This window comes from Neoarius graeffei, chromosome 15, assembly GCF_027579695.1.
Source record: "Neoarius graeffei isolate fNeoGra1 chromosome 15, fNeoGra1.pri, whole genome shotgun sequence".
Classification (NCBI taxonomy): Eukaryota; Metazoa; Chordata; class Actinopteri; order Siluriformes; family Ariidae; genus Neoarius; species Neoarius graeffei.
Genome location: NC_083583.1, coordinates 42287015 through 42308309, shown reverse-complemented (window position 1 = coordinate 42308309; position 21295 = coordinate 42287015). Strand labels below are relative to the sequence as shown.

Here is a 21295-nt window from a genome sequence, read left to right as displayed (position 1 = left end):
CTCTTGCAGTGGTGCTTTTGTGGCTGGGGACTGCAGTTGACTTGCTGACTTTATGACTGCAGTTGACTTGCTGACTTTGGGACTGCGGTTGTCGTGAACGGTTTTGCGCTCGGGTTTCCGTCGGTGGGGGGTTTATAGCATCAACGAAGCTGACTTTGTTAGGACTGTTAATGTTATAGTCATGCTGTCTGTTGTTGCCCAAATGAGGATGGGTTCCCTTTTGAGTCTGGTTCCTCTCGAGGTTTCTTCCTCATGTCGTCTGAGGGAGTTTTTCCTTGCCACCGTCACCACAGGCGTGCTCATTAGGGATAGATTAGGGATAAAATTAGCTCATATTTTAAGTCGTTCAAATTCTGTAAAGCTGCTTTGCGACAATGTTTATTGTTAAAAGCGTTATACAAATAAACTTGACTTGACAAATGTGTCAAATATAGCATTATTTCAAATAATAATCATAAGCATTTTTGGCAGTGTGAAGTCACTGGGATCCATTTAACAAAAGAAGGCTCCAGATTATTCTTTTGTTAAAGGGTCACAGTGACATCACACTGCCAAATATGCTTATTATTATTATTATTCGAAATTATGCTACATTTGACACTTAACAAATTCTCTTCATGAATGTGTTAAGTACATAATCTTTCTGCAAACTTAAATGTATGAATTAAGTTTTATTTTCCTTTAAATGTTTTAATCTTATTCTAGCCCATTTAAAGTGCCAAAATTTAAACTTTATAATATGCAGTTGCCTTACACAGTGCATCTTAGTTATACATACAGTGCCTTGAAAAAGTATTCATACCCCTTGAACTTTTTCACATTTTTCCACCTTACAACCACGAACTTAAAAGTTTTTTATTGAGATTTTATGTGATAGACCAACACAGAGTAGCACATAATTGTGAAGTGAAATGAAAATGATAAATGGTCTTCAAAATTTTAAACAAATAAAAATCTGAAAAAATGTGATGCGCATTAGTATTCAGCCCTCCTGCGTCAATACTTTGTAGAGCCACCTTTTGCTGCAATTACAGCTGCAAGTCTTTTGTGGTATGTCTCTACCAGCTTTGCACATCTAGACACTGAAATTTTTGCCCATTCTTCTTTGCAAAATAGCTCAAGCTCAGCCAGATTGGATGGAGAGCGTCTGCGAACAGCAATTTTCAAGTCTTGCCACAGATGCTCGATGGGATTTAGGTCTGGACTTTGACTGGGCCATTCTAACACACGAATATTCTTTGATCTAAACCATTCCATTGTAGCTCTGGCTGTATGTTTAGGGTCATTGTCTTGCTGGAAGGTGAATCTCCTTCCCAGTCTCAAGTCTTTTGCAGCCTCCAACAGGTTTTCTTCCAGGATTGCCCTGTATTTAGCTCCATCCATCTTCCCATCAACTCTGACCAGCTTCCCTGTCCCTGCTGAAGAAAAGCATCCCCATAGCATGATGCTGCCACCACCATGTTTCACAGTGGGGATGGTGTGTGCAGGGTGATGAGCAGTGTTAGTTTTCCGCCACACATGGCGCTTTGCATTTAGGCCAAAAAGTTCAACTTTGGTCTCATCTGACCAAAGCACCTTCTTCCACATGTTTGCTGTGTCCCCTACATGGCTTCTGGCAAACGGGACTTCTTATGCCTGTCTTTCAACAATGGCTTTCTTCTTACCACTCTTCCAAAAAGGCCAGATTTGTGGAGTGTACGACTTATAGTTGTCCTGTGCACAGATTCTCCCACCTGAGCTGTGGATTTCTGCAGCTCCTCCAGAGTGATCATGGGCCTCTTGGCTGCTTCTCTGACCAGTGCTCTCCTTGCTCGCTCTGTCAGTTTAGGTGGACGGCCATGTCTTGGTAGGTTTGCAGTTGTGCCATACTTTTTCCATTTTTGAATGATGGATTGAACAGTGCTTCTTGAGATGTTCAGAGCTTGGGATATTTTTTTATAACCTAACCCTGCTTTAAACTTCTCCAGAACTTTATCCCTGACCTGTCTGGTGAGTTCTTTGGTCTTCATGATGCTGTTTGTTCTTCAGCGTTCTCTAACAAACCACTGAGGCCTTCACAGAACAAGTGTATTTATGCTGAGAGTAAATTACACACAGTAGGACTCTATTAACTAATTAGATGACTTCTGAAGGCAATTGATTGCACTGGATTGTATTTAGAGATATCAGAGTACAGGGGGCTGAATACTAATGCACACCACATTTTTCAGATTTTTATTTGTTTAAAATTTTGAAGACCATTTATCATTTTCGTTTCACTTCACAGTTATGTGCTACTCAGTGTTGGTCTATCACATAAAATCTCAATAAAAAAAACTTAAGTTTGTGGCTGTAAGGTGGAAAAATGTGAAAAAGTTCAAGGGGTATGAATACTTTTTCAAGGCACTGTATATTATGGTAATTGCATCAGAAACATTCTAAATCATTACAGTTATAGTAATACAGCAACTTATTTTAAGGTGGCAGTTCTGAGGTTCAGATCCCTTTATGAACAAGAGGTCATGATGATCGATTCTCTTCGTTGGATTGCATAAGATGGAGCAAACCACTGTTCATATTTTCATGCACATTTTTGTTACAACACTACTTGATCAGAGATAATTAAGGGATCCCTGTAGATTTTCAATCTATCATATACCTAAGTAATCTATAACAAAACACTTTAACTTGCATGTTGAACTTTAAGGTGAAATTTCAAATGTGGATACATTAATACTATTTAGGTCAGAAATCATTGAAACACTGGTAAAATCTATCCTATAATCATGTATCTAAAACCTCTCAGAGACCCTGAAAATGCACCTGAGAGCATCTATTTTCAAAAAATTTTCCGGGGGGGCATGCCCCCGGACCCCCCTAGTTTCACTTCGCACCTTCGATACTCGCTTTTGCGCCATTGGCGCTCATGCCAGAATTTAAGGCTTTAATTTTTTTTCTGGGAAAACACTGTGTATACACACACACACACACACACACACACACAAATGTAGTTTTTGATAGTGATGTTTAGATGCAGTCAAAATTCATATATAAAAATATACATTTTTAAATAATTTATGCATGAAATGGTTAATTTGAGGCAGACCATACAAGCTGCTGGCAGACCAAGAGGCAGATGATCAGTGTTTAATGTAGTATAAGAGAGTATAATATACTTATGACACCTACACAACTGTCAATCACTCCAAATTCATATTTCGACTCTCATCTGTTGTTTTTTAGGGAAAAAGAAGACTGCTCTTTTGTCTCATTTCAGAGTGATAACTCATACCAACATACACCAATGTTAAAATTCAGTTCTCTACAGAACATGCGTGAAAATTGGCAGGTTTGGAAATGTGCTGAAATTCAGTGAGTTTAAATCTCACACACTACAGATGCAGTAAATCAAGATTAGGCTGAAAATGCTGGAATAATCCTTTAATTATTATTAGCAGAAGTGTGACACAGGCCTTAGTATAAAAGGCTGCACCACTGGCTGCATGTTTGAGCATGACTATTAGATAATAATTATGGTAGTGGTACATTGCTTAACACTTGAGCTCGTTGAGGGACTTAACTGAAAGAACACATGGGAAATGCAGCCTTTATGAGTACATCAGAGCACTGTAATACAAGAGACTTTGAGAGGCAAAGATACATTATTGCATTAGTTTTCTCATTTCTTTAGCTCCTTTTCCTCAATATATATGACAGAATCAAAAGATATTTACATTTGTTTAGAGTTTATTTAGAATTTAAAAAAATAAGCACACCAATCTTACCACCTGAGACTGTCAATACATATTATTATACATTCATAGATTATGCCTGGCTACAACAGGAACTTTGTTTTTCAGTACAGCGAGTACCATTATATGGATACATCACCATAGCATTTAAAACTGTTTGCTGTTGCATGACATTGTGACATCTTATTTTTGTTCTATATTTGTTTTTTCAGGCACATGTTTGTACTGAATCCATTTTACAGTTTGAAGTGGGATTGCTAGTATGGAGGCTCGGTGTAGAGTGACATCAACAACCAACCCAAGTCTCTAATATGTTTATCTGTGGTCAGATCTCACTTTTAATGCCCTGTCATCACCCAGAGTGTTCTCTCTCTCTCTCCGTCTCCCTCTCGCACGCATACGTGCGCATACACACAGGAAATGTTGAATTTGTTGGCGTCATGAGGAGAACGCTAAGGGAAAAGCTATTGAAGTAAATAACTACATGATATACAAGAGCAGATGTTCATTAAGCAGTACTCTAATTGCACATTATTTTAAAAATTAATAAACTAATAAACTCTTGAGAGCCTGGAAAGCTGCACAGGGTTGCCATAGTTACACAAGTCTTAGACAGTGAAGGCTGTAGAAAAAGTAAATGAAGACCAGATAAGATCACTATACCTGTCTGTCACACTGAAATCCTTCTCACTAACACGAACATCAATGTGTGTGTACGCAAGTATACACAACAGACGCAGACCAAAAAGAAAAAAAATGCACAAAAAGCAACAACTCCCCACCTACCGGAGGGGGGGGGGACTAAAGATCAAATGGCAAAGAGCACAATGTAGGTCAAGTGGTAAACAACATGACCCATCTGGCAGCATCCACAGAGATGATTGCAAATAAGTGAAGAGTCCGGAAAGGGGCACATGGGTCCTTATGCTAGGTTCTGACAGATTACGCTGCTGTGTGAGGCAGCCAGGCTAATCTGTAAACAGCAAAGTGATCCTTCATTGTTCTCAGTGACCTGCTTATCCTTGTAGGGTGTCATTGCCGTGTGAAATGAAATCCTGGAAAAACACCAGCTTCTATAATTTGGCTGAATCCATTGCGCTCTCTCTTCTTAGGATAAATATGGGATGAAGATATTGCACTTGTGGTGCTGTTAATAATGCTGCTCGCTCATAATCACAATGAGGGGACCATGAACAGTACACATAAGTGCACCATGGTTTCCGTTAACAAGGTTTCAAATGTTTAAAACAAAAAATTCCTTACAATAATAAATATCAGCTCCTTAGTTCATGTTAATAAATGGTAGATTCAATATATCTACAATTGAAAATGGAATTATAATTAAAATAAAGAAAAAAATACAGCACTAGGGGGATCAGATTTAATAATTTGCTGAGTACGGGCTGACTTTTTTTAAGTTCTGATATGAGATGACCAAGTACTTAATAATGGTGAGAGCAGGGTTTTTTTTTTTTAAGTGATCAGACTAATTTTTTATATATTCATTATGTGTTCAGAGTTTAGTTATTAGTAAAATAATTAATGACAAATTATTCTGTATTATTTTCACCATTGTCAGTTACAAATCACCTCTGATGACAATTATTATTATTTAAAAATAATAATAGTAACTTTTATTATCTGAAGGTCATGGATTATCCTCACACGGGGCACCAGAAATCTTAATACTTCATACATGATGTGATAAAAATTACTGAACGAATCCATGGTTATGATTACTTAAAGAATCACATGGTCAACATCATTAAGTATTTGCATGACAGTAGCCAAATTACAGTGTAAACTTGACTGTATTTTGTATTTACCTATGTAGTGAAAACCAGGAAATGAATATGTGGCTTTTCTTCCATTTTTCAGCAATAAATGTGGTTAAATGGGGACTAAAAGTAGGTAAAAACCAAAGTTGTGAGAGGATGCTGGATGGAGAAATAAATAATTTCAAAGAAAATAATTTCTTTACACCACAAAGGTGAAGGCTACAAGACGGTCAGCAAAGCTTTACTTATCAGTCAGAATACTGTAGCAAAAGTGGTACAAAAATTTAAGAAAGATGGAACTGCAACCATCTCACAGAGACGTCCAGGTCGTCCACTGAAGTTAACACCTCGACAGGAGCGTCTTCTGATGAGAAGGGTTGAAGAAAATCGGCATGCAAGTTCACTGCAGTTATCTAAAGTAGTAGAAAGCCAAACTGGGGTGACTATTTCCCGTGACAATACGGCGTACACTGCAGAGGAATGGCATACATGGATGCCGTCCATGAAAGAAGCCCAGGCACAAAAAAGCCTGCCTAGAGTTTGCCAGGGCCCATGCTGACAAAGATGAAGTCTACTGGGACTCTATACTCTGGAGTGATGAGACCAAGATAAATGTTTTTGGAACTGATGGCTTCAAAACTGTATGGCGTCGCAAAGGTGAGGAATACAAAGAAAAATGCATGGTGCCTACAGTGAAACATGGTGGTGGCAGTGTCCTTATGTGGGGCTGTATGAGTGCTGCTGGTGTCGGGGAGCTGCATTTCATTGATGGCATCATGAATTCACAGATGTATTGCTCTATACTGAAAGAGAAGATGCTACCATCACTCCGTGCCCTTGGTCATTGTGCACTTTTCCAACATGACTAAACACACATCTAAGGCCACTGTTGGATTTCTGAAGAACAACAGGGTGAAAGTGATTCAGTGGCCAAGTATGTCTCCTGATCTGAACCCAATCGAACACCTATGGGGAATTCTGAAGAGACCAGTTGAGCATCACTCTCCATCCAGCATGCAGTCACTAAAAGAGGTCATTGTTGAAGAATGGAAAAAGATTGATGTTGCAAAATGTCACCAACTTGTTCATTCCATGCCTAGAAGACTTGGTGCTGTCATTAAAAATCATGGGGGCCATACAAAGTACTAGATGTAGTAGTTTTTGTTGTGGTGTGTACTCATTTTTGCACCACCCTAATTTGAGTAAAACTGAAAAATGTGTAATCCAAGTTATATTATTATCCTTACTTTCACATTACAAGTTAACCAGATGTTGCATTAAATTTTGTCTTGTCAACATTTTGGAAATTGTGTTCATTGAGATATTGTTTAAAATGTTCCGTTTCAAAGGGGGTGTACTCATTTACGCTGAGCACTGTATATAAAAAAGGATTTGTTGGTTTACAGCATCATACCACATTATTTGTTGCTGTGTCACCAGAATTGTGGCGATCATACAGCTAGAGAGTAAATAAAATAGTTGTCTGTGGCTTTGTTTCTTGTTGGTGATAACAGAAGGTAAGCTAACCTTCATTGTAGTCCAGCCACTCTGCTAAAAATACACAAAACAGTAGTACATGACCATGCAGACGTTACAACACTAAAAAACGTGAAGTGTGTGTGGGGAGGACGACATGTGAACTATAGAATATTAAAAATTCCAGTTGGATGTAATTATTCCTGGTAGAGCACTGCCCAGCTCAAAGAGACCACAAGAGAAGAGGGGAAAAAATCATGACATTTCTGACTTAAACCAAAAGCATCATTTCTTTTGCAAAGGCAAGTTCACTACAGAAGCCAGGGAGAACAGTAAAAAGCCCATGAAGAGAATAAGTTGACAGGGACTTAACTGTGCATCTCGTGCATCTGCAAAAAAGAGTTGCACTGCATCTTCATCTCCTGCTGTCTGAGAGCCAAAGCCACTGCACTGGCAGGCCCGTCTTCTCTCATAACATGAATATGTGGATGAGGCGGTACACACAAAGTGAAGGCATTTACAAATGCCACACAAGAGCACAGTCAAGTCTGTCCACAAAAAGGCAGAATAAGACAGCAGCTTGGGGGGGGGGGGGGGGGGGGGGGGGGGGGCGTGCGCGCACACACTTGAATGGGCAGAAGGAGGCCTGCTCTGGCCTGTAGGCTCATGCAGAGCACCTCTTGTCTAGTTATCATCAGGGTCATTAGTGCTGGACCTTGTCCCTCACTAACATGTTGAAGCTTCAAAAGCCAAGTCAGTGACTAGGACAAGTGATTCACTTTCACCTGACCCCCCGCCAAACACACACCCTCCGCTTCTCAGTGTCTGTTCATAACCTGTTTGTTCAGCCACTAATTACTTTAGCTGGTTATTCCATCATGCTGCTATTTCAGGCTTGGGGTCACACGATCCCTCCATAGCGTTTTTCACAGAAAACAATGGGGAGGGGATTCAGATGACTCACAGCTGCTGGAGAATGGCAAAATAGGCTTGTGGACACATGCACAAACACACACACACTTTTATCCAAGGAGTAACTGCCTCAAAGCTTAACAATCATAATTAATCACTAGTGATCACAAGTAGAACACCAGGGAGGCAAATCTGCCTTTTTGTTTCCATGACGATGTAAAAAGAAAGCACTCTATTTTCTCGGTCTCTCTCACCAACATCTCCTTCAGGTTTGTTGAGAGAATTTACAACAAGGAATTATTAATGTTCAAATTTAGATGCCAAAATATAGAAATGCAGAGCATTTTGGTTCCAATGTCATTTGTAAATCCCAACCGTAGTTTTCATTCAGTAAACACATTCAGGCTACATCCACACGACAACGGCAACGAGATTTAAAAAAATATATATATCGCGTCCACATGGGCAACGGATCAGTAAAATATCAGGTACATATGGCAACGCAACGCTTGCTGAAAATGATGCAATACACATGCCACACCTCTAGGTGCGCTGTAAGATGGTCCCATCGGAGACACCACAACAATAGAAGTAGTAAGGACGCATGCGCATAAACTATTATGCGCGAGACTTCATATTAGCCACAAAGTCAGAAAAATCTGTTCGTAAAATTACGTTATAATGACCAAATACAATGAAAAGTATTTTTACAGTCTCACCTGTGAAAGGTAATCCCATGTGATCTCGTTTGGACGGCAAACCTGTTGGTACAGTTAAACGAAGCACATGAATGAGGCATCTTTATTCTCCGCTTTGACCCATCCAATATGGCGGCGAGGATGACGTATGATTCTACGCGGAAGGCGGCGTCTTTAATGGTCCGGAATAAATTGAATGCTACACGTTGATGGATTAATTTGTTCTTCTACGCCCTTTTTGAGGAATGTATTGTAGGACTTAAACCAACATCTGAAGAGGTGAGATCGCTCCTTTTTTTCCCCTATTTTTGCTGGCGGGATTGACTCTGCCCTCTCCCTCTCTCTCTCACTTTGCACCATTACACAATAAATATTCACAGTGAAAATATTTTGTAAGCGCGTTTCATGAACCAAGTTATAGGATTTGTTGACAACTCGCATCGAGTTCGTTACACTTCTACCCGGCGTGAAGGACATGTGGTTGTGACGTCATCGTAAACAAATCCGTTCTACTCATCCAGACGACTTCGCAACGGCGCCGTTGCCAGATCTTTCCACTCTGGAACCCGTTCTCAAAAGATTTCATTTTGGGGCACCCAAAACGCCGGTGCCGTGTGGATGCCAGGCCGAAATGATAAACAATTTTATCAGATTCACCTGAATCCGTTGCCGTGTGGACAGGGCCTAAATCTACATCTGTATTTGAGATAATTTGTAAGCCACTGAAAAGTATGTATGTAGCAACTCCACTGGCTAATTAAAACAGACTTGCGCCCTCTGTTCGTCAGTACTGAAAGGAGCATCCAGAGTTTTCTGGTTTCATATGGACCACCCAAAAGCAGACCCACTAATAGCAGATAGTTATCAATCAGAATCACAAAGCCACTTTGTGGTGCTAATAGTGCACACTACGCAGGGTGCAGACAATTACTTCGTGAGAATATAGTCACGTGCCAGTACTTGGCATCCTATATTCATGCAACAGGTAAATCTTTGTCACTATGAATCACCGTTGTTAAGTTACTTCCCTTGGAGTCAAAGTCAAGTCTCAAGAAAGCAGCTCTCAAGACCAAACTAAGAAAGTCTCACCTTCAAAAGATCCTAAAATGCTACTAAAGTCAAATCCTAAATTTGATGGGAGGGAGTTTGTTGGAGCAAGAGAGCTCTTCTCTTTATTACATTTCCACATTTACTCTATATGATTCTGCTGAAGGCGTGGTCCGCTTATGAGAAACTGTGATAGGCTTTGCTTCCATATCATTCATACTCAGCAGCTTTTATACAAAGCAACTTCCAGTTAAGCCAAGCAGAAGGAGGACATGTACCTTGCTCAAACATCCAAGCCTTAGGTGCTGAGCCACCATTACCACCCAGAGAGGTATCCAACTAGAACCTTTCAGGAAGCTAAGAACTTTGGTGATAACTCATAACTCTTATTCTCTAATTGCATCTAGGTTAGGTTCTCCCTTTATGGGGCATTACACTGCACCCCAGAAGCAATATTCCATCATGTCAGTCAGAACTGGCTGGAACACATGGAACTTCCACCAGACCTATAACGCAAGACATAAATGTCATCTACTCAGTCTTGATCAGTACACATCTTCATTCTACAAAAGGTGCTGTCCGAGACCCAAGGTTCTGTATGTAACCCAAGGTTCTCTTTCAGGCATTCATCATATTTGTATGATTGGTGTCTAACAAACAGTAACATACAAGATGAGGTAATACCGGAGCAGACAGTGTTCTGTGACCAAGCAGTTTGCTTGCTCTATGAACAGTTTAGCTAATCTGTCTGTAATGTTTGCTGACTGCTAGATGCTTCTGATGGTGAGAACAGGTTTTAGACCGAGTAGATGATGTGTCGCAAGTTACAACACATTTGTCTGCCAACCATTCGCAGCTGGTGTAATGGAATATTGCTTCTGGAATACAGGGGCTTCACATAGTGAGATGTTTGAAACTTGAGACAAATGTTAAGAAACTGTAGTGGTCCAAAGAACCCTCTGAGGGAGAACAAGTTGATTAAAAAAAAATGTTTGATTTGGACTGAAAAGCCCGTGAATCAATTAATATATGCCTGCTCTAAACACAAAATTGATGCTTATGCACAAGTTGTTGGTGAAGTCAGTTTCTTAAAAAGAAGCCCTCGATTTCTGAAAAAAGCTCGAGTTCCAGGTGAATTGCCTGCCCAATCCCAGCCACAACCAATCCTCCAATTTAGAGAGCATGTTGACTGACAAATACATGACAGTCACTCTCTTGTAGCAAAGTGAATATCCACAGAGATGTGACAAGACAAACTACAAGCCTTCTTCGTTCATACCTGGAGAACATGGAGTCAGATTCAGTCAGTCAGGTTCTTGGCAATTCCACAGGGAAATGAATCCAGATGTCACAGAGGAACTCATAATGCAGGGACTCCGAGACCACACAGTGGGACCACCAGTGGAGGGAATATCATCCTCACCTCACTGTTGCATTACAGACCCAATACCTTGCTCCTAACTGCCTGCATGACTAGATTCAAATATGTGAAACATAAAAAATGATTTTGAGGTTTGATGAATATGGCCAAGACCTCTTGATGCCCAGAAAGACAGCAAACTCATTTTCAATTTTAATTAATCTATGTCCATAATGTGATCAGTATTCACGAGGTGTAAATGGCAGCAGACTGCTGGCCAAGCTGATGGCCTGTAGGGAAGGGAACAGGCTGGATCAGGTCACGGTTGTATTACCACAAACCACACTGGAACTGGTGGATAAAGTTCAGTCAAATACCAGACACCGAGCGCAAAAGCAGGACTCCAATGGTTAGTTTCATTCAGAGAGGCCCTCACAAGCATGGTAAAATGAATGGCTTGTCTCAGATCTGTATGAAAGAAACTAAAGTATAATGCAGGAGGAATATGGTTTAAAAAAATGTGCAAAAGTGTGTACCCATTTGCTGACTTATGGGGATTTTTGAGTGTGTCAGATTTGTGGCACGCACATGAACCCTGGCACACAACTATGACCTCTAACAGAAGAAGCCACCACCCCCAAAAAAAGTGTGGTTCTTAAAATGGGGTTCCACTTCTTAGGTACAAGTCGGATAAAAATGCAGACTTGAATAACGCATGGAAAATTTATTTATTTATTTTTTTAAATCTCCCTGGTGAATACCTCTAACTGAAATAAGAACAAAGCATTCTTTGCAAACGAGCCTACCCTCATCTACTCAGGTTTCCTAACCCTGGCCCTGGAGTACCCCCTGTCCTGCACAGTTTAATGTTTTCCCTACTTCCAACAGATCTAAATTAACGAATCAGCTAATTAACGAGGTGGTGATGGTGGGTTAAAACTAGAAAAACACTAAAATTATCATCAGAACAGTTACTGGCTATGAAATATTGGAAGCTGTGGTCTAGACAAAAGTAAAATCCTGTAGATTTGCTTTGAGTTGCCTGAAAAAGTTAAATGTGTAGTAATCTACATCACTATGTTGTGATAGCATCAACATAGTGATGCTATGTAATTAGCATCACTATGTTGGATTACAATGTGCTAGCTGCTGGGCTTTTCTTAAAAATAAATCACAAACCACACTGTGGGCCAGTGGTATCCCATCCAAAATGCATGAGCAAGATACAAAGGGCGGTAATTAGCAATGACCATTAAGCCTGAAGACACTAGGGGAATTAACACCGTGAATAAAGAGAGCAGCTCTGGCTTTGATTAGCATGCAAGCCTCAACTCGTTTTGCTCTGAGAGGGACAGGTGTTCTTCCTGCTCTGCCTCAAGTGCCTTTTCAAGAAGCAGAACTACTTCTGGAGTGGCATTACAGCACAGATTAATATTAAACGGAATTCATCATACAACGTGAAGAGAATTTTCATAAATATTCACCAGCTTGAACTGTAAGCTTTTCTTGGTCACATTCATACATATGGATGAAAACTGGGAGAACAAATGTCTAGTATCTCGCCTTTTGCAGCGTGAGCGACATGAAACAGAATTCAAAAGTTAGCTGGCTTTGAAGACCAAGTCATTTCCACGTTAATACACTTAACTTTACAAGAAAATGGACAAAAATAATTGTGAAATGTACAATCACGTTTCATCTAAATATGTTATAAAGAACTGTTAAAAATAATAGTATTTCTTTTCAAAAATAAATTTAGCAAAAGGTCCTGACCATGGCTTAAATTAACTTTTTTGCTCACCGGCCACTGCGGTTAGTGGTTTTCCCGAGTCACTAGCCATTCAGCCTTTTCACTAGCCACAATTTTGTTGCCAGGAAATCGCAGTTTTTTCTTCACCATGATACGTTAAAGTTCGGAAGATCTAGATTTAATTATGAATGGCAGCGTATAATGTATTTCTACAGTAGCACTCAAGTATTCAGTGCTGTTAAGGTAGCTCCCTATATGAAAACATGCAACCAATTCAGACAAAAATATAAACAAGAGTATTCTGTTTATTGAACTCAAATTCAAGCCCCTTACAATATGAAATATCGTATAATATGAAAAATAACATTCAGTACAACTGAACTGATTCTAATATTAAAAGTCCAATTCAAAACATTTATCATTGAAAAACATTTGATGTTTTGATATGCAAGTATTGTGTATTATCAAGTGTTATTATGTATATTATGTATTATCTATTAATAGTGTGTGTGTGTGTGTGTGTGTGTGTGTGTGTGTGTGTGTGAGAGAACATGTGTAGAGAGAGACATTAAATGTCCTCATTACATTCATCATCAGATGAGTCTGAATGGTCCATGAAAAATGGTCTTCATGACCTGAGGCTTCCAGCAGGCCATAAGTTGATAGCTGGGGCGAGATCAACTTCTTTCCAATTGCGTGAACGTTTCTAAACAGCAGCTCCATCCTCTCCAGCTCAGCCGACTTCATGACAGCCAGGGACTGAAAGCAATGCTGTCCTGCAGTGAACTAGCCGTCTTTGCCGGTTTTGATGTTATAGTACCGATGGGTGCATTTGACTTTTCGTGGACCTTTATAGTTTCGAGTTTAAAATTACTGGTGCCTGTCTTTGCCATACTTTCTACAGTCTTCGCAGTACAGGGTATTTTCGGTTTTGCTATGAACTAGCCAATCTTGCCCTAACTTCCATTTGTCATTGAACTGTTTTATCTTCCTATTAGTGTCTTGTTCATCTCCATGGCCGTAGCCAGCTATGAGGCTACCGAGGTCCGGACCTCGGTCACTTTTAAGAGCTGAAAATACATTTGTACGCTAAATATTCAACTGGATAAAAAAAAAATAAAGAAGAACATTAAAACATCTCCGTAAAAAGTGCATTGTTAAATGATGTTAAACGTTGATTCTGTCTTCTGTGTCTGTTTCGTGCGTGCGGCTCTGAGACCAAGAACACAAAACCGAATGAGCGCGCGACTCGGGGGAGGAACGCAGTGCAGGAGACACAGGGTTTCCATGGGAACCATCAGCGCACTTTCATCAAGCTGTTCAATTTACATTTTTGAGGCAGTGCAGTTGTAGCCTACCTTGTTTGTGATTTTAAAAATAAATCATTCGATAAGCCAAAGCAACAGAGGGGAAAGTTTCAACTTATGTTTGCCTTGGATAACTTTGCCTAAAACATGGTAGTGTATACTGACACTTTTTTTTCCCAGAATTTTTTTGTGTGTAGGTGTAACGGATGCCAGATCGTTAATGTATCTTAGTTCCATAGGCTACATGATTAGGGTATCTTTTGTCCTCATTGCTTGGGCCAGATCAAACCATTAAACAAGCTTAAATTATTCTTACTCTTGCCACATACATGATTTTTTTCAAAACTGACGATATTCAGTTCAAACACGATTACAAGTAATTTCAGGACTAGATGTCGTGTGGCGTGTAATTCACCCCTCTCATTTAAATATGTCGAACATTTTTTGGCGCGCGCTTTGCGCATCACGGACCTCGGTGATTTTAAAATGCTGCTCCAGCCCTGATCATCTCTGGCCCTTTTTTCCTGAGTAGCAGGGTTTGAAACTCTATGCCGCCACATAGTGCGCTTGTCAGTCATCAGCAACTTTGTTGCTTCGTTCATTAACCGCAGGTAACCGTATCATTGATTTTATCTGAGCCGTTAATGAACGTTCTAAACAATTCTAACGTCAGAATGTTTATGCAGGTGCTCATGGGAGTTGTAGGCACGTAATATTACATTACAATGCGTTTATTATATCAGATGCCTTCAGAGAAAACTACAATTAAAATATATTGTCATACCACAGAATAAACCACCCGCCAAAGTGGCTAGTGAGACTAAAGTTATTACCCGCCAAAGCCTAATTTTACCCGCATTTGGCGGGTGCTAATGTAAAGCCCTGGTCCTGACACTTGTGTACAACATATAAAGTAAATGCAAACCTAGTCATCCATATTTTATTTGTGCTTAAGACTCAAACTCTTGCATTTCTCTGGGGTATAAATTTGAAAATGTACACAAATGTTTCATAAATCACATTTATGCAGGTTTTTTTTGTTTGGACGTCAACAAAAAAGTTGACGTCCCATGGGATCCTGACCCCCCCAGTCTCTGCCAGATGCCCTGCGAAAGCCTTTCTGGGACGCTTTATTTAAAAAAATAAATAAATAAATTTATATATCGAAATTCGCGGTGGTCCGGTCGCCCGAGGAGACTTAATTTATCATTTGGCGGGTAATTCCTGTCACTAGCCAGCCCGGCTGGCTAGTTGAAAATAAAAAATATATATGAAGCGAAGATTCAGACTAGGGCTGTGTGATACAGTGAAACCTCATGTTACGACCACTTCAAAATTACGACCACCTCAAAATTACGAACAGTTTTTCATGGTCCCGATTGCTTGCTTATATATTTCATTGGTCACAGCCTTCAATAATGCGACCACCTCAATATTGCGTATTACGACCATTAATTTCGGTCCCACCCGTCGAAAATCAATGTAATTAAACCTCGAAAATACGGGCGCCCCCCCGTCGTGTCAAAACACGGGGCACAAGAGCTTTCACGACATCCGATTTACGTCATGCCACAAAATTTTTTACATCATGCCGCAAAATTAAGATCGACTTGGACGACAATGAGTAGAAAATGTAATGAGTTGTCTTTGAAAGAAAAAATTGATCTGATTAACGAAAGTGCGGGTAAAAGTCAGTGTCAGCTAGCAGAAAAGTTTGGAATTGGCAAAATGCAGGTAATCTATGCAACGAGGTGTGAAGTGAGCTTTAGTAGATCGATTTAAATAGAAAAAGTTCAAGTTGTTAAAAGTGTCATAATTATGAAAGAGTATTCAGAACGAGATTTCAATTTCTTGTTTCAATGACTTGTGTAAGTTTGCTGTATGGTTTACATTTAAAATGGTATGGTTTTAATTATGATTAATTCTATTACAAGTTTATTAAAAGTTTAAATGAAAACTTAGTTATATTGTTTATTATGATTTCAGGTACACTCCATTTTGAAAAGGAAGGCTGAGCTTATTGAAGGGTATGAGGGCAACTGTGGCAATGACAGAAAGCATCTGTGTAAGAAATCCCCTGTTGAGGAGTTGAACACACTGATATGGGAATGGTTCCAGCGTGCCAGATCCCTGTACAGTATTCCTACTACAGCCCTTGGATCAAGGAATAATTCAAAATATGAAACAGTTGTACAGGAAACGTCTCATACGGTCAGTTGCTGTCAAAATAGACTCAAAAGAAAAAGTGAGTGCCAATATAGTGTCAAAAAGTGTGCCTGTGCTTGATGCTATTCAGTGGGTGGCCTCAGCGGTGAAAGAAATTAAGCCGGAAACTGTGATAAAGTGCTTTGGAAAGGCTAGAGTGAAGTTTACATCCAACACACGTGACAGTAAAGAGGAAGACGATGATGACAATGTGCCCCTTGCAGAGCTTGTGGAACTTATTAGAGTTGCAGCCAGTAAAATCAGATTCGAGAATGCAGTGAGTGCTGAGGAGTATGCGACTGTGGATTGTGGCATCCCTGTGAGAGAAGAACTTCAAAAAGACTGGGAAAAGACACTTGTAAGAAACACCAGCAGTAGTACTAGTAGTGTGGACAATATATCTCCGAAAATTCTGTGAGAGATGCATAAAATTATTATATCGTAACTATCGAGTATTTTATGGTCATCTGCCGACTTGCGTTTGTTTCGTGTTTGTTGCGTTTGTTTAAAACATTTTCCGGTGGTTTTCTCCCTGTCCCTCAGGCAGTAATGTGAGAGGCTGCCTAAGGGTATAAAAATAAAAAAAAATAAAAAAAATTAAAAACCCAATAACGTCACACACTTGCCAACCAATCCCAGGCGACATCTAGGTGCTGAAAGGAACTTGTGGGAAGATTTTCTAGTTTCAGTTTACAGCACTGACTCAGTTCGTGCAATCGCTGGTGTTGCATAGGCTACCGTGTAAGCTCTGTCAATTTCAGCGACAAATTAAAAATGGAAGCGGACGAATTGGTTCCTAAAAGAACTAGTAAGGGGTCAGTCATCTGGCATTTTTTTTGGATATCGCGAGGAGAACGTGGAACAGCAAATGCCAATTTGTAAAGTGTGCAAAAAAAAAAAAAACTGTCATCACGAAAGGCAGCAGCACTACAAATATGTTCCATCACCTGAAAACTTACCCGGTACAGTATGAAGAGTCTCAAACTCCGAACTACTTGCCCACGAGCTAACCCCCCCCACACACACACAAGCTAAACAAATGACCATAGCGGCCTCGTTCTCCAAACCCACCCCATATGAGAAAACGAGTCGGAGATGGAGAGCTATAACGGATGCAATCACTAACGTCATTGACGAAGACATGATCCCAATTAGTATAGTGGAAAAACCAGGCTTCCAAAAATTACTAAACACACTCGATCCCAAATATGAGTTGCCTGGTCGCAGACATTTTACAGAGAAGGCAATACCGGAATTATACACATCTGAGAGGCAGAGCCGGAAAACATTCAGTTCAAAAGTGTGCAAACAGAAAAATTATGTTCTGCAGATCTCTCTTTTCTCTCCCTCAATCTCTCTCTCTATTGTGAATGTTCCAGTGGTTTTCAGTAGTCAGGTTAATAGCTTGGAGAGCTACCTCTATTTTTTTTTAAATAATTTAATGAAAGGGCACTTTTCTTATTTAAGCTAAATGTCTTTCTCAGTGTTGAGCTTGCACTTTATTGATTTGAGCTTTGAGCAGCTCTGTATTGTATTGCCCCTTTGTTGCAATTTTCAAGATTGTTTTTTCAGTTTGTGTGACATCTTTGTTGAATAAAAATAGTCTTATTTCAACTCAATTGTGATTAATCATGAACATGAAAATTTAAAATGTGTTGTTGAAAACCACCTGTAAAGTTAACCAAGAATGTTATTTAATCTGCAGGGATTGTAGCGAAAACAGTAAAGAGTAAAAGTTAGATTTCATGGGGTCCTTTTGAGGAGATTTCAATATATCGTATATCGTGAAATGGAGAAAATGTATCAGGATATTCATTTTTTTCCCCCCATATCGCACAGCCCTAATTCAGACACACCGTCAACTAAAGCCGCCACATATTAAGCGTGTGCCGTGTCTGTGTTAATCGATGTGTTTATCGGCAGGACGGAAAATACCGAAGAATTCCGAATCACATCGTGTACAAGTCAGGCTGTCGGTTTTTTCACTACTGCGCATGCATATAACGTATCTCGTTGAATATCGCGGTAATCACGTTATCAAATTCAATAGATGTGGCCACATTATTGCCCATTTAAACACATTTTTGTTGTTGTTTACATCTATAGCTGCTAAAGCTACGTTGCGATGTGGAATTTTCTGAAAGGTGTACAGAAACCGCCAGAGACCGGGACAAAGTGACCTTGGTCTGAAGAGGAGAAAAAGGCCGCCGATAAAGCGTACGAGAAGGAGAAACGACAAAGGACTTATAAGCAAACGTGGGAGCAGGGTAGGCCTTGGCTGCGATACGATTTTTATGGAATAATTAATTTTTTCAAGTTGATTCCTAGTCAATATGAAGCTCCTAATGCTTTCTCTCTCATAAATGGTTAAATACAGAAAGCATGTTGGACATATTTTGGGTGCTATAGTCTGATAGTAAGTATATTTGTTTTCAATACTCATACACCAAGTTGCCAAGTTTTCCAATATATTATTATTTGTTGATATTATATTATGGTGCTCTGTGTTGTTCTCATTTATGTATTTAACAACAGTATCAAAATACTCGGGTCTTGAAATAAATGCACATTAGTCAAGAACAATGGTAACTACTCTCTTTTGTGTTATTTTTGACAGAAGTAAAATTCATACATGAACAAATTTTGGCTAGTTGATTTTCTGTTTGGCTAGTTACTTTGGAAGGTAACTAGTCCGGCTGGCTGGTGAAAAAATATATGAATTTCTACAATAGCATCCCCTATTAATATTTATAGATGTTTAGAATGCTCATATTTGGTTACATCCATAATACACACTTGTATCTAAATCCACACATACATGGTCACAGGATGATGACAAAATCTTTCACACTGGCTCTCTCAATCTAATTAAAAGGGGATTCTATATGTACAAACCTTAGACTATAAAGGATGACACTTTCTGCATGGAGGGGAGTCCAAGATCCCTCAACAAATGTGGACATTTTAAAAACCAAATGTTATGCAGAAAAAAATTCTCCTAAACAAACATGATATCAAAATAAATTTATACATGTGCCCCATATATTTAAGCTCAAAATATGACTCACTGTATGCTTATTTGCATAAAAGGTGCAAAAAATTATGAAATTGACTGTATAAGGAACTATGGTACACTGACTTTTACCCATAAACTATTTTAATATTGTTAATAACAATCAGGTGCCATATGAAATCTATGCTCCATTACCCAGCACATACAATGGAAAAGTGACAAACACAGTTTTACCCAACTCAGGGTGGCTACTGTATGTGGCCTTCTAAGACAAAGTAATAAAGGTCTGAGCAATGACATGGACAGAGTGTGGTCTAAAAATACTTTAACAGTACCAACACAGGTGCAACATGGCAAGGCGTCCTTAGCTCAACTCCTCCAAACCCATTTCTGACATTAGACTTTCTTTTTTGTTTTGAATTGAGGTGCGCGTGCGCTACAGCAGTGACTGCTTCCCACAGAGAACAGCCATGCTGAGCTCCTGACAAAGCGAATGTCAAAGCCAGTAAACTAGACTGAAGCGATGTTGCCTTTTTAACCAAACAACTGTCACAGACTTGTCAGCCAGAGTCAAGCCAAGGCAAGTGGCAATATACTAACTCTGGAGCAATGAACAGTAACAAAATACTACAAAAGATATCCTACAAATATTTTACTAATTGGGATAAATGGGAACTATCTAATAAATGGGAAACATTTTACTGATTATGATTGATAGCTGGTCTAGTATGCATAAATCTATGCAGCATAAAATTTGTTTTGAATGAAAAACAATTTAAAAAATAAGGAAATTTACTACTACATTACACCCAAGAAGAAGAAAAGCACTGTATTATAATCGGCAATCTCCTGCAGTTGGAAATATATACTGCTGCAATTGACTGACAATGCAGACTTTATAAAGACATTCTGGATTAACTGAGGTTATTCTTTAAAAATAAATACATACAGTAAATTTCACTGTTTTATAATTACTGGTTCAGTACTTATTTAGCACACACAATGCAATACTGTCTCACCACATATGACTATCTGTTTGGTTAATTTGAACTCAAGATAATGCAATATAGGTGTGGATTTGTGGCAGCGGGGGCGTGACCAAGTGTCAGTTTGTGAATGGAGGGCGGGGCCAGTGAAGGTGAGGTGGCAGTCAGTACACCTGTTGTCAATTAATGTGTGTGTGTTTTGCAGTGAGGATAGAAGGTAGAAAAGGAGGGAGAGAGCAAAGAGAGAGAGGACCCTCCTGACCAGAGCACATGTGAGAGAGAGAAAGAAAAAGTGAACGAGAGTAGTAAAGCTGAAAAGCAAGCATGAACATTAAAGTCTGTCAACATCAGTCCCTACCTGCCACACTTCAGTATTCCACCCACATCAGGAACATACTCCAGTGGTGCCAAAAGCCAGGATACTGAAGGGAGCCACCCCATGGAGTCCACCCCACTGAAAGATCTAATTCATGCCCTCACTGCCACCCAATAGAGCAAGCACCAAGCACTGATCGCCCCCCGGAAGAAGCAGGAACAACGATTCGAAGCCTTGCTGCTGGCTCAGCAGGAAGATCACCAGATGTTCTGGCACCTGCTCGCATCGATGGGGTCCTTGACCGCCACCGCAGCAGACCCACCCTACGTCACGCTAACGAAGATGGGGCCACATGACGATCCGGAGGCTGACATCGTGCTCTTTGAGCAAGACGCGCAGCTCGCCACACAACAGCTCCCCGCTGACAGTTGGCTTGTCTATGCCGACTTGAAGCGAGCCACCCTGCAGCGTGTTGGCCACTCCCCAGAACAACACAGTCAACACTTCTGCACGCTGACGTTGGAGGAAGTCGGCCAGCCGTTTGCGTTCAGCCAACAGCTTCGGGGTGCCTGCCAGCGGTGGCTGAGGACTGCGACACCGAGGGGATCATCAACCTGGTGACACTGGAGCAGTTCATCGCCCGGCTTCCAAAAGAAACAGCAGAGTGGGGCCAGTGCCACCACCCGGTGTCGCTGGATCAAGCAAATCAAGTTGGC

The 21295-nt window shown here is 40.0% G+C and overlaps 1 protein-coding gene across 8 annotated transcripts in view; it reads right to left on the bottom strand.

Annotated features, from left to right (window-relative positions):
• Positions 1-21295, bottom strand: part of rabgap1l (RAB GTPase activating protein 1-like) — a 219520-nt gene that overhangs the window by 97565 nt on the left and 100660 nt on the right. The window lies entirely within an intron of this gene.